Below are 14,610 nucleotides of genomic sequence, written 5' to 3'. Positions count from 1 at the left end.
ACCCTGATAAAAAAAAAAAAAAAAAGGCTTTCCACACAAGCAGGTTGCTTTATTGATTCCGGAGCAAATATGTGTTAGTTACTCTGCTCGAGCCAGAAGCATAAAAGTAGGCCTAATTAGAATAAACGAGTCAATACAAACACACAGGAAATGTAGACTGTCGGGGTCTGGGGACAAAATAGAAGTCTGTTCCAAACCATGACCCTTGCTTGCCCAGCAATTAGACCCGGTAGATGTCAATTTGCTCATACCACTCTTTAGCCTAACATAGACGTATACATTGACGGCGCATTCCCCGCTATATTGGAGAGGCTGAGACTGGCCTGTAAACAAATACAAATCGACTGTGGAGGAACGGTTTTCTAAATAAATAAAAACTATAAGGTTTAAAATTCTCAGCGTTAAATTTGTCCTTTTGTATTTAAATGATTAGGCTATTTGAAATCAGTTGAGAAATGTAAACGTATTGGTGCTTATATCCAAAGAAAACGCAGCTCGCTCATGCATTTATTTATGTTTACAGGGCAGTCTTGTTCTCTCCGATATGGTGGCAACGTTGACATACGATCCAAAGGCAAATGCATGTTTATGATTATTATTGCCACACCCAGGAAATCATGGAAAAAAATCTCTGACCAGTGTCTTCAAGCATAGATAAATTGGTTGTGTTCTAAGGTCACCTAGGAACGAGGTTAGCCTGGTGGGGGTAATTTAGCTAATTGGACAGCCACCGCCTAGGCCCCTCCACTCTATGTATGAGAAGGTAGAGGGATGTCATGTAAAGAAGCGAGCAGCCAGTCCTGTTGATCATGGTGTCAACATAAGTTTCCACCAAGTCGAATATATAGATAGCTTAAAGGTGACATATTTTACCACCAGGTGTGAGTGTGATTAGCCATTACAAGCTGTTATCTGCTTATCTGAATATCTGTATACATCTAGGTGGAAACGCCCATTTGTGATATCAGAAGAGGCAGAAACGGCTTCTAATTGCTTATCACATTCCCACCTGGTGGTATAATATGTTCCCTTTCAATGAGGCCTGGTTTAAGCATTGTGGGATATTGGAGGAAAGACTCTGTATACATATTTTCTTTTTCTTTTTCCAAATTCATTATTTTATGCATTATCATCATAATAGGCTCCCTGACTAGCCACAATTGTTAGTTCAGCTTTGGCTTTGTTAGAGATGTTAATCCTGAATAGCTATTGTAGTTTTCCTTTTGACATTTCATTTTTGACGGGGTTCTGTGTATTGTGAGGCCTTTGTGCTTATGAACTGTGCAGGGTGCTTGGCTGGTTCATACATAATAATATCCTTTGCAATATAGGAAAAGATCTGGGGCACAAGGCTTATTGCTAAGATTCAATATTTTTTTGTGATCTTGACCTCAAGCCCTCGATTCATTGAGATCTCCCGTCTGTCAGGGCAGAACTTCTTTGGCTCATTTCGCAGATGCAAGTAACCACTATTTCTTCCGTTGCCTCGGTGGAGGGCTTGCCATTCCTTCACAACCTCGGTACGGTAAGCCAACGCTGTCCATATATCTGACGGCATGGTGACTCGTCATGGAGGAGGACAGTGGAGACGACCTGGACAGGGGTAAGAGCTTCAGCTTCAAAGGGCCTCTCCTGCTCCTCTGTGTCGCATGCTTCTGCGTCTTTGCCTCCCCGGCAAAGCCACACTGTTTCGCCCACCTGTTTGGTGAAATCATGGGCGAGGCAGCGGTCATCAAGGCAGACCCGCGCCATCTTTAAAGGTGACATTATTATACCACCAGGTGTGAGTGTGATTAGCCGTTACAAGCTGTTCTGAAAATCTGCCTCTTCTGACATCACAAGTGGGCATTTCCACCTATGCGTGTGACCTGGATAGATCAGTCTACCAGCCTACCCAGTGGACTGTAGCAAATGTTGCTCATCTATCCAGAACACTTCTAGGTGGACATGCCCACTTGTGATGTCAGAAGAGACTGATTTTATAAACGGCTTGTTACGGCTAAACACACTCACACCTGGTGGAACATTATGACACCTTTAAATCAGTCAGGGGGTGACCAAAACCCCAACGCAGTACACTTGTACGCCGACAAACAAACACCAATGTATTGCTATCACCACAAACATACACTTAAATAGTGCGCTGCCAATACACAAGAACCGACAAAACCCAATGCTATTTGAACACTATGTAACTTTATCATAGCTGCAATACAATGTCACAAAACCAAGGTTAAATCTGCTATGGCAATGGTAAAGATATCGCTTAAATAGACCTCCGCAATGGCCATTAAAAGTGACTGCAGGGGGCGTGTATGGTCGTCTGATGGTCGTCTGAGGGGGTGACGCCCACTTGTGGCGCCAGGCCTGCATCAGGGGCATCGCCCAGGGCCCCGTTTCCCGATATCGATGGATCTTCGCTCGTAAGATGGTTCGAAAGATGGATCTTTCGAACCATCGATAATTTCTTTGGAGCGTTTCCCGAAACTCCTCTTAACGTGAACGCGCATTCGCTGCACTCACGACGATCGTAGGATTGTACCTGTCCACTGACATGGTGCTGAAACGCGCTATGACGCAGGGGGAGACGCAGGAATGTCGGAGGAAAATGGGGTTAAAAAGGGTTAAAATATCTCCCCATCAAGGCCAACCGCAGAGTAGCCTACGAAAAGAATATATTGCAATAATATGAATGCTAAAGATATTAAAACACAATTGATTAAGCCAAGGCCGACATATATCAGTCCTAATCCTGAGCGCACGATCGGGAGGTGGAAGTTGCGCTTTAGATGCCTTCACAAGTCCAGGGGAGGGCTCCAGTTTTCGCCGGCCAAGTCATGCGCTGTGATATGTGTGACAGCTATGTTGCACAAAATTGCAGCTAAAAGGCTGGGGTAGCTTTGGTTGAACCGGAGGACATTGAGGACGATGACGACGAGGTAGATCGGTGTGAGGACGGCCTCCCTCATAACTACGCGGCTGGTTTTCATGCACGTCGAAGAGTGATTGAGACTTTTTTTTAACCCCCTCCACCCTCCCACATGTCACTAAACATTCCCGTCAACGTGACCAATCCCCACCATATCCCAGCCTTTTGCCTGCTCCTTTGCATTTTTTTAAATATTTTTATAATTAATATTTTTATTATTTTTTTATTTATTTTTTTTACATTATTTTATGCTACGTTTTATGAGCCTATGTCAGTCTGCACAAATCCCCCCCACTTTCTCTCACACATTTTAAGTGCCCTGCCTGCTCAAACATTTCCTGGACTGTCTCTCTCAAACTAAGAACATAATGGCCCACATTAGGCTCAGACGCACGTGATACTGTCCGTCCACACCAGAAGCGAATTGAGCGACCAAATCGCCGGAAGTCATTCACTTTCTATGGGCAAGAGCGACCAGAGCGACCAAAGCGACCAACGCTACCAGCGGCCAAAGTTGAGCGACCAGAGCGTCAAAAAGAAGTTGAAAACTTTTTAACTTTATGCAAATGACTATTATTCGCTTCAGCGGCCAAACACTGACAGCCAATCGGAATGTAGACGCTCTTCGCTTGCGTGGATCCCAGGGAACATCGGCAGGCACTTTGGTTCCTACCTACCTTTATTCACTCACTGAACAAAATGTCGGCTGAAGTATTAATCGCGGCTGTAACTGGGCACCCGGTGTTGTACGAACCCACCCCTTTCAGTTCAGAGATCGAAACGCCGTAGTGGTTTGGATATCAAGTGATGATAAGCGGGAGTATTTATAGGCTACATCTAGAACGTTCGTATTTAAGCGGGAATCATTTTAATTTGCTCTCCATGCCACCAATCTAACCAACCAATCGCGTGTAGCATGCTTTAAACAAAACCAAAAAAGTTTTTGAAATCGTCACATAAACAAACTAATCGACAAGACGAGGGATAAATGACAAGGGATATATCTAGTCTAGATAGATAGAAAGCCTAGTCAAGTCTTTATTAATACCAAACGACACAAATCGTCGGGAATCCATTTAGGTGGTTCGGCCCACACAGGACAGTAGCCTACAACACCACAGAGAACAAGTCTGACTGGACATACACACAATACATCACATTAAAACTAGACACGCGTTGATAGATAGATAGACAGAAAAGCCTAGATAGATCGATATGTTCCATTATTTGCCTTGCGGAGCCAACCAGTCCTGTGCGCGTATGCAAATTAGCCATGTGCGTGAATGTCTATTTGTTTTGAACGCGACGAATGAGTGCAGATCATGATTTGCAGATCCAGATCAGTGAAACATATTTTAACTACTACAGCACGCAGGGTTTTTTGTTCTCGGTTGTAATTAGCCTACATTTTAGGATTTTTTTTGTATTGGGGGGGAATCACTGTCCTACTTGTTGTCGAAGCACTTTATCGAACAAGCAAAACCGTCTCGGCAATATGGCCAAGGTGTATGGGAGAGTTCACTATTTGATATGGCTGTCTGTAGGGCCTACTAAACGCATACGGCTCCTTTAAATGCGTCTGCATAATTGAATTGTACGTCATGAGCGACTTGAGCGACCAAAGCGAACAGAAAAATTCGCAGCGAAACTTCGTGAGCGACCAAAGCGTCTTTGACGCTTTGGTCGCTCCTGGTGTGGACGTACAGATACACCATTACCAATGTGTTATAATAAAACGCATCCAATACTAGGAATGTCCGCTGGTTACGCCACTGAGGCTATAGTAGGCCGTCCACACCAGAAGCGAATTGAGCGACCAAATCGCCGGAAGTCATTCACTTTCTATGGGCAAGAGCGACCAAAGCGACCAAAGCGACCAACGCTACCAGCGGCCAAAGTTGAGCGACCAGAGCGTCAAAAAGAAGTTGAAAACTTTTTAACTTTATGCAAATGACTATTATTCGCTTCAGCGGCCAAACACTGACAGCCAATCGGAATGTAGACGCTCTTCGCTTGCGTGGATCCCAGGGAACATCGGCAGACACTTTGGTTCCTACCTACCTTTATTCACTCACTGAAAAAAATGTCGGCTGAAGTATTAATCGCGGCTGTAACTGGGCACCCGGTGTTGTACGAACCCACCCCTTTTCAGTTCAGAGATCGAAACGCCGTAGTGGTTTGGATATCAAGTGATGATAAGCGGGAGTATTTATAGGCTACATCTAGAACGTTCGTATTTAAGCGGGAATCATTTTAATTTGCTCTCCATGCCACCAATCTAACCAACCAATCGCGTGTAGCATGCTTTAAACAAAACCAAAAAAGTTTTTGAAATCGTCACATAAACAAACTAATCGACAAGACGAGGGATAAATGACAAGGGATATATCTAGTCTAGATAGATAGAAAGCCTAGTCAAGTCTTTATTAATACCAAACGACACAAATCGTCGGGAATCCATTTAGGTGGTTCGGCCCACACAGGACAGTAGCCTACAAGACCACACAGAACAAGTCTGACTGGACATACACACAATACATCACATTAAAACTAGACACGCGTTGATAGATAGATAGACAGAAAAGCCTAGATAGATCGATATGTTCCATTATTTGCCTTGCGGAGCCAACCAGTCCTGTGCGCGTATGCAAATTAGCCATGTGCGCGAATGTCTATTTGTTTTGAATGCGACGAATGAGTGCAGATCATGATTTGCAGATCCAGATCAGTGAAACATATTTTAAGTACTACAGCACGCAGGGTTTTTTGTTCTCGGTTGTAATTAGCCTACATTTTAGGAATTTTTTTGTATTGGGGGGAATCACTGTCCTACTTGTTGTCGAAGCACTTTATCGAACAAGCAAAACCGTCTCGGCAATATGGCCAAGGTGTATGGGAGAGTTCACTATTTGATATGGCGGTCTGTAGGGCCTACTAAACGCATACGGCTCCTTTAAATGCGTCTGCATAATTGAATTGTACGTCATGAGCGACTTGAGCGACCAAAGCGAACAGAAAAATTCGCAGCGAAACTTTGTGAGCGACCAAAGCGTCTTTGACGCTTTGGTCGCTCCTGGTGTGGACGTACAGTAACGAGGCTATGGTGCGGCCACACCAGACGCGTATCTCGCGTAATTTTTTACGCGAGATACGCGCGTAAAATGTTGCTTGACCATTTTGCGTCAAAAATGGTCACATATACGCGCAATACGCGCCATACGCGCATACGTCACTCGCCTAGATGAGTCCATGTCCATGCAAGTGAACGGAGCGTTCCCTCTTCGTCATAACTATCAAACCAAACATCCTTCACATTCACCGAGCGAACATTACGAAAGTAAAATGCACATTTCTCGCTAAAAATGTTTCCATAAACGCATTTAATGGCGTAACTATGTTACTATTTCCACCCAGAATAAAGAAAGTTGTCGGCCGTGGCTGCGCTGGAGTCCGAGGTAGGAAACCCCAACGCCGCCGTGTTTGGGTGATAGAGTTTAGATCGGGTTAGATTAAATAATCTCGGATATAAATAACAATAATCGGGTTAAATAACTTCACATGGTGTGTGGTGTGTTTCCCAGCAGAGAAATAGTCCGCCAAGACGTTGAGGTTGCTTAGTAACCAGAGACTCTGTCCATGCAAGTGAACGGAGCGTTCCCTCTTCGTCATAACTATCAAACCAAACATCCTTCACATTCACCGAGTGAACATTATGAAAGTAAAATGCACATTTCTCGCTAGAAATGTTTCCATAAAAGCATTTAATGGCGTAACTATGTTACTATTTCCACACAGAATAAAGAAAGATGTCGGCCGTATGCTTCTGTCCAAGCTCACTACTCTCTGCCAGTGACGTCGGGTCAAGCTCAACGCTGATTGGGCAATGCGTGTCTCGTCAGACGCGTATCTCGCGTACTTCGCGTAAAAAGTTCAATTTTTTGAACTCTTGAAATGTACGCGATATACGCGATATACGCGCGTATAGCGCGTAAATATACGCGCCACATACGCGCTATACGCGCGTAATACGCGCGTAAACCAATGGTTCCCTATGGAAAAAATGGCGATTTCATACGCGAAGTACGCGAGATACGCGTCTGGTGTGGCCGCACCTTTAGCGTCCTACGAGTACCCTGGAGCACTCGTTAGCTACTCGTGACTCGTGAGCGTCTTCAAGACGTTCGTTACCAAAGATGCTTTCGGGAAACTGTGTGAAAACTGTACGATGCTCGTACGACCCACTCTGCGATCCACTTAGGCCCCGTTCACACGAAGCCGAAACGGGCGAAACCGTTACGGTTTCGATCTATCCGGTTTCGGAGTATCTCCGTAAAGACGAAGCCAAGCGAAACCGGGTACATCTGTAGAAATGCTGTAGTACACATTCCAGGCCCATAAGGGGCGCTGCTTCTGGTACAGAAATCCAGAAGAAATGAGATAAGAAGAAGAGGCGAGCATGCGCATAAAGGCTGCCCTTATGCGCATGCTCGGATGTGATTTCTGAGACTCCGCGGGCTTAAGAGCCATTGGCTAGGAGGTCGAGGGGTGGGGCGATGACGTCATGGTTTGCGGTTTCAGTCGGTTTCAGCCGTACACACGAATCCAAAACGAAACCGAGTAGATTTGAAACCACCTCCGAGGGTGGTTTCAGAAGTTTGCGGTTTCGGTCAGCGGATTCGCCGGCTTCGTGTGTACGGAAGGCCGAACCGTACAAGACCTTTGCGGTTTCGCCATGAAATCGGCTTCGTGTGAGCGGGGCCTTAGGCTAAAGATGCTTTCGGGAAACGGGGCCCAGAGCTATAGAGAGAGTTGCGACACGCTACGATCTCGCTGACAGGGTGGTCACGTGGTTGTCACGTGGTTCATGTAAGCCTCAATAGTTCCAAACACGGCGCGCAGTCAATGTTATTCTATGGGACGACAGCAGAGATTTCAATATTGAATGGTAAATATGAATGAAAAAAACACATTATTTGTCTGTATTTGTCTGACTGTTCGTGTTAGCATACTGGCTTAACCTTAACTTTTACCCTACATCTGTATTGAAATCAAAGTATTCAAGATGTTTTACCATGATCATTTTAAGATATGAGCCACACAAAGTATCAAATATATTAAAGAATAACAACTCATTACGCTTGGATGAATGAAATAGTATTTTTTTTTTTATTAAACAATTAGTGTGACAAGAACAAGTGAGTGCGATTGTGTGAACAAATTCAACAATGGACACAGCAGGGAACACTATATACTTAGGGCAAACCATTAACATATAACGTTGCAAATATACTATACTTTATGCCATTACAATACTTATAATAGCCCTGAGCAAATTCAAAATTGGTTTAGATCAATGGTCATACCATGGTTGGCTGTGCAGCGTTTGGATTCTCCAATCGGTCCGAGAAGGGTTACCACATGTATGGCTTCCAAGGACCAAGAGCGAAGGAAGAAATGGATGGCAATGGTCAGCCGTCAAAACTTACAAGTGACAGGGGTCAGCAACAGTCAAAAACTGATCTTACAAGCCTACCTACTGGTACACTTTGAAGATGACCAATTCACTGCCAGAAAAAGAGAAGGGATGTTGAAGCTGAGGCCCGATGCAGTCCCAACAGTTTTTATTCATCGCCCTAAGCCGAAGGAGGAAACCCCCTTCTGTGAGGGTGCCTCCAGAACCAAGTGCAACGGACACACACATATTGCGCCAAATTAAACTCCGGTATGATCCATGCAGCTAACAATATTCCCCATTTCATGTAATTCAAGGATAAACTACACTCCTAATGAGATTACATAATTCATATTTGTACATTCAGTTTAAAAATGAACCAGAGGTCAGGGACTCTAAGGATTTGCACACAATGTAGATAATCGACACATTTCTACTAGAGCTGTCAAGCGATTAAAATATTTAATCGTGATTAATCGCATTAATGTCATAGTCAACTATTATTAATCACGATTAATCGCAAATTATTTTTCTATGCTAAATATCCCTTGATTTTTTTGTCCCATAATTCTTCTCATTTTAATTCTCTTATCAACATGATGAAGTGCATCGGCTTGCCTTGTGCAAATGATTTTCTATTGATAACAACATTGGCATATACTGATCAAAACAGGACGATACAAAAAAAGAGCCTATAGTGCAAATAAACGACTGCTTTGAACAAATGTCATTTGAACATAGCAGTCAGGCTACTGCTTCTTTGTTTTGAGCCAAAAAAAAAATTTTTTTTTATTTTTTTTTTTTAATAAAATAATTACGTTAATCGCGCGATAAATTTTTTAACGCCGTTAAATTTGGTTTGCGTTAACGCCGATAATAACGCGTTTAACTGACAGCTCTAATTTCTACCCAATTAACAATTGCCGGTAGATCCATTTATACATTTTATTGGTTTCTGATTGTGGCAGATGATTTAATTCACATTACAGAAATTTTTCGCTTCATTTAACTTTCTTACATTGCCTTACATTGGAGATGACAGTAGTTGCAAATGCAAAGGCAAAATACATATAACAGCAACATTACCTTGTAATTGTTACAGAGATTGAGGGAGAAATTGAGGTGGATTTCAAGAGTGATGAAAAGGACATGACGGGAGACAGAGAGAGCAATCAAGAGGCCACTTTGCCAGGGGCAGGTGATCCAGGGGCAGGTGATCCAGGGACTAGACTGCCAGGGACTGATGGGGTGACTGTGGAGGACCTAATAAGTCAACTAGAAAAGGAAAAAGCCTGTTTTCAGTGTGCTTACACCACACTGGGATCTTCCCACTGTTGCATGGGGTATCCGGCGACCCTTCCCCCAGGTGGGAGGCTGATTAGCCTTTAGAAGCAGTTTTGAAAATCGATTCTAGGTGGACACGCCCACTTGCGATGTCAAAATAGGCAAATTTTCAAAACGGCATGTGACGCCTAATCACACTCACCTGGTGGTATAATAAGTCAGCTTTTGGTGTCTGCCAAACACAAGTCACTCTTTTCTTGTCAGTCCGAGCTGCTTGCTACTTAACGAGGACGGCTCCTTCGTGATGCTTAGACCCAATCCTGCGTTCCTCCCCAATAACGTCAATATTGTTATTTTCGGTCTAGGGTTCATTTTAACACACATGCTTTTTTTTAATAAATCATATTCGACCCATAGATTGAAACACAAAGCTTGAGGACACGGTTCTTGTAATCATTTTATAACATACTTTTATAACATACTATACACAACTAAAGGCAATCTCAAATTGTTGCAAATGCATGCAAGTTCTCCAACTTTAGTATTGAGGCTTGCATTCAAAATCTTTGCTGGTAATTGCAGTTAAAATAAATATTTAAACATCCTTCATCGGCCTTAATGCTTCCCATTCCCCCCCCCCCTCCCCTGCCTCATTCTAGTGAGGAAGAGGCTGAGTTGCATCTCTTGTGCCTGGCGCGGGAACTGGCAATGTACGTGCAACGCTCAGCTGTTATGTACGTTATAGCTACAGTATGCAGCCAAGGGCCGCGCTATCGCTGAGCCCCGTCTGTCTCGCTGGATTTGTGAGGGTCTTTGCCTAGCCTACACTTGGCAGGACTTGCACTCGGCAGGACTTACTGTTACATCTTCACGGCCGCGTCATGGCGCCTTTGTCCGCTTTCACATGTTGTACATGTCCAGGGGCTCACTCGGCCACTCTGTGTTGGAGCCCGGGCCCCTTCTATGGCTTAAGATATTGGCTTATCTCTTGTTACCATTGCGCTTCACTTGAGCTTATCTCTGCTGTCCCCTTTCCGGGGGGGGGTTGTTTAATGGGGCTGTTGCTATAGGTATTTTAGTTATTTGCTAGATATGTCATGTGACATTGTAGATATGCTGCTTATTAATTTATGATGTTGATTCATTCTGTATTATACAATGTAATTCAGCTCCAAGCTTCACCCAGTGCATTAGCCCGTGTTTATTAAACTTTATTTATATATTTGTATACATTAATTAGCTACTTATCATCACCAAACGTCAATCAGAACAATCCGACCGCAATTAGAAGCAGAAAGGGAAAATCCAGTGCGGCAGGGTTAGGAGCCACACTATATATACTGAATGTGCTCAGATTACCTCTTGCAACCCTGATGGCATCGCATAGTACATTGGCCATTTTGAGACATTGGAACAATGTCATTGATAGGTTACAACATATTGGAATCATACCAGAATTCACTCAATATTCGGACTAACTTAATATATGCCATATGCATCGTGTATACATGCTTGGCATGAATGGCCCAAGTTGGAATGGAACCTAGAGCATGGAACCCTTAACCCTTCCAGGGTTCCATGCTGTACCAATTAGGGAATCCACTGACATGATCTAGATAATGCTGCCCATTGAGAGTACATCATGGATGCCTTCATCTCAAAACTCTCCACCTCACTACAGTTTGAGCCTCACTTTGAGGATGAAATGTTCCAAATACTTGTGCACTTTGAAGGACATGAAGGTTTGCTCCCACTTCCTTTTGCCTTTTTCTCCCATTACTCTTCTGGGGATAAACATTTTCTGTCAATCTATTTGTTGTGATATTTTGATTTGATCCCATTTATATGAGCAAAGATCTTTATTATTTAAAGTGGGTTACTAGGCTGTCTTTATTGCTATGATGTGCATGTCTAAAACATTGCCAACTTCTCTCAGTTAATTGGTCCATTACATGGGAGTGCATTCATCTAACACCATTATAAATCAGGATAGTTAGTAACTGTTAGTGTGGTGCTTGCAACACAGATATATATCTGTATTATACTGATACTGTGGAGCTGGTAAGGGGAGAAAGAAGGTCAGTTCAAATATATATATTTTTATCCTTCAAAGGCTTGTCTGCAAATATCATTTGATTATTTATTTTTTGATTATGGTTTAATAATAATAATAATACATTAATTTTCTGTAGCGCTTTCCAGTGACCCAAAGACGCTTACAGTGACTGAGACATAAATACGAAAAAGGGTGATGACAATTTAGGGGGACAGGCGGAAGACGGCACAAAAGAGAACAGAAGCAAGGTGGAGTGTGATAATAGATGGGGACGAGGGTAGGTATGGGTAAGGGAGGTCATAGGCTTGGGAAAAGAGGAAGGTTTTTAGACGGGTGTGGGAATGTGGGAAGCCTGGGAGAGTCGCGGACCGGGTGGGGGAGAGAGTTCCAAAGTCGGGGTGCTGTTCTGGAGAAGGCTCTGACACCGAAGGTTTTTAGTGATGGTCGTACGGTCAGAGTGAGAGTGGAGGACGATCGGAGGGCTTGGGAGGTGCGATGGGGGATGAGGAGGTCATACTGGTAGGGCAGGGCCAGGTGGTGGAGAGCTTTGAAAGTCAGGGGGAGTATTTTGAAATGTATATGTTGTTTGATGGGGAGACAGTGGGGAGTGAAGAGAATGGATGTGAGGGAGAAGGGGCGCAGCAGAGACCGGAAGAGATGAAGGTGTGGATAAGGGATTCAGCAGCAGGGGGGGACAGGCAATGTCTGATTTTGGCGATGCGACAGAGGTGGAAGTAGGAGGTCTTGACAATGGAGGTGACATTGAGATCAAAGGAGAGGATGGGGTCCAGGATTAGAACAAGATTGCATGCCAGGGGGGAGGGAGCTATGGTTGAGGTGTCGGATACTTGCGCTGGTAGTCAGGGAGCTTTTCTTTTCTTTTTTTTTAATATATTTGGGAGATTTTATAGTTTAAACCTTCTTCTATTAGGATGAAAATATATTATTGACCAATATATAAATGCGATAGATATCTGTATTATACTGAGCCTCTGGAGCTGGCAAGGGAAGAAAGGTCAGTTAAATTCAATATTTTTTTCCATTGATAGGCTTGTCTGCAAATAACATTTTATTATTTGTTTTTTTATGGTTTAAGCCTTCTTCTGTTAGGATGAAAAGATATTATTGACCAATAAATACAAGATCACACAATGCCCAAGAAAGCTGCACCATGCCAATGAATTTTCATGGTCTCCAGTTGCTGTAGGAGAGACAAATCAAATCGATTTTATTCAATTATTTAGAATATATTCCATGTACTAACTTGGTTGCACAAAGGATAACAAAGGCCTTAAAACATTCACACATCAATACATTCATAAGAAACAAGCCGTATTTGTTCCTCTTCAGCACCTGACATAGGCACTAGGACTAAAAATGAAGCAACACCGGCAGCAGAGGAAAGAACGCCAGCTGAGTATTCCTGTGAACGTGGTACAGATTGGATAGCAACACAGTCTCTGCAACAAATCCCACAGAACACAATGCCAAGCTGTTAACAAACACGGTCACCCATGGTGACCGTGTTTGACTATGAACAAATATGGTTCATTTTAACGCACATGCTTTTTTTTTATAATTCATATTAGACCCATATATTGAAACACAAAGCTTGAGGACACGGTTCTTGTAATCATTTTATAACATACTTATAACAAATAAAGGCAATCTCAAATTGTTGCAAATGCATGCAAGTTCTCCAACTTTAGTATTGAGGCTTGCATTCAAAATCTTTGCTGGTAATTGCAGTTAAACTAAATATTTAAACATCCTTCAACGGCAAGCCTATTTATGTTAGTAAATAGGCTTGCCGTTGAAGAATCTTTAGTAGTTACACATAGTAGTTCACACATAAAGCAGGAAGACTTACCAGCTACAATTGCAAACATTTAGGTAAAAAACGAATAATCTTTGTGCTACTATCTTCAGTTTCCACCTCTGTGGCTAACCCATAATTAGATCTCAATTAATCAAGCGTTAACGCATATACCATTTTCTCTTTTGTACATGTTACAAGCATTTTTAGGCAAAGTGGCATACTTTTCTTAAACATGAGAGATGAAAAAGTAATTTAATTCAACGGGAAACACCCTTTAGTTGTACATAGTTAGAATTCAATTCAAAATACATATGAATAGTGCCCACAATGCAATTTACACTATTGTATTGAGCTCCATATAAATCTACTGATCAAACCACATGTAGGCTTCTCAAGTGCATGAAAGCGGTAAAGACCTTTGCTGGGCTTCATCGTAGCTGCAGAGCATCATAGCGAAACACAAGAAAACCATGCTGTAGGCAACATGCAAATGAAGATTTAGATTATTAATTATTGATCTTGCCAATCAACCGAACAATCAATTCTGCCAGACCCAACAAGATTTTCCATTAAAATGATAGGAATAAGGTCAGGTAAATATCATAAATAAAACGTAAAGAAATGGAAACAATAAAACATATATTTTAAAAAGCATTTCAACTATCAAATATATATTTTTTATATTCAATATATTTTGATCAATTGGTTGCTTTTCACCAAAGCCTATTCAAGTTTCAATTTGTAAGATTGAAAGAGATTCAATTTGTAAGATTGATTTGGGGGGGGGGGGGGACTTTCAGAGTAAAAAAAACTGTTCTGTCCACTAAATGGCTGTTCAACTGTATGACACAAACTAGTGTAGCTTGGTTGGCTAGCTAGCGTGAGTAGGAGGGGTTATCGAAAGTCGATGGTAAGGTTCTCTCAAACCATTATACTTTTTTTATTTGTAGAATTCATCAGTTAAAGGATGTGCATTTATTGTTACCATTATTGAAATCACTATCGATCAATACCATCGATCAATGGGGTTTTTCAGACGTCTTTGGGTTCAGAGGTTTGGGTTTTTTTCA

Source organism: Gadus morhua, chromosome 6, assembly GCF_902167405.1.
Source record: "Gadus morhua chromosome 6, gadMor3.0, whole genome shotgun sequence".
NCBI classification, from domain to species: domain Eukaryota; kingdom Metazoa; phylum Chordata; class Actinopteri; order Gadiformes; family Gadidae; genus Gadus; species Gadus morhua.
This window is presented reverse-complemented; position numbering follows the sequence as displayed.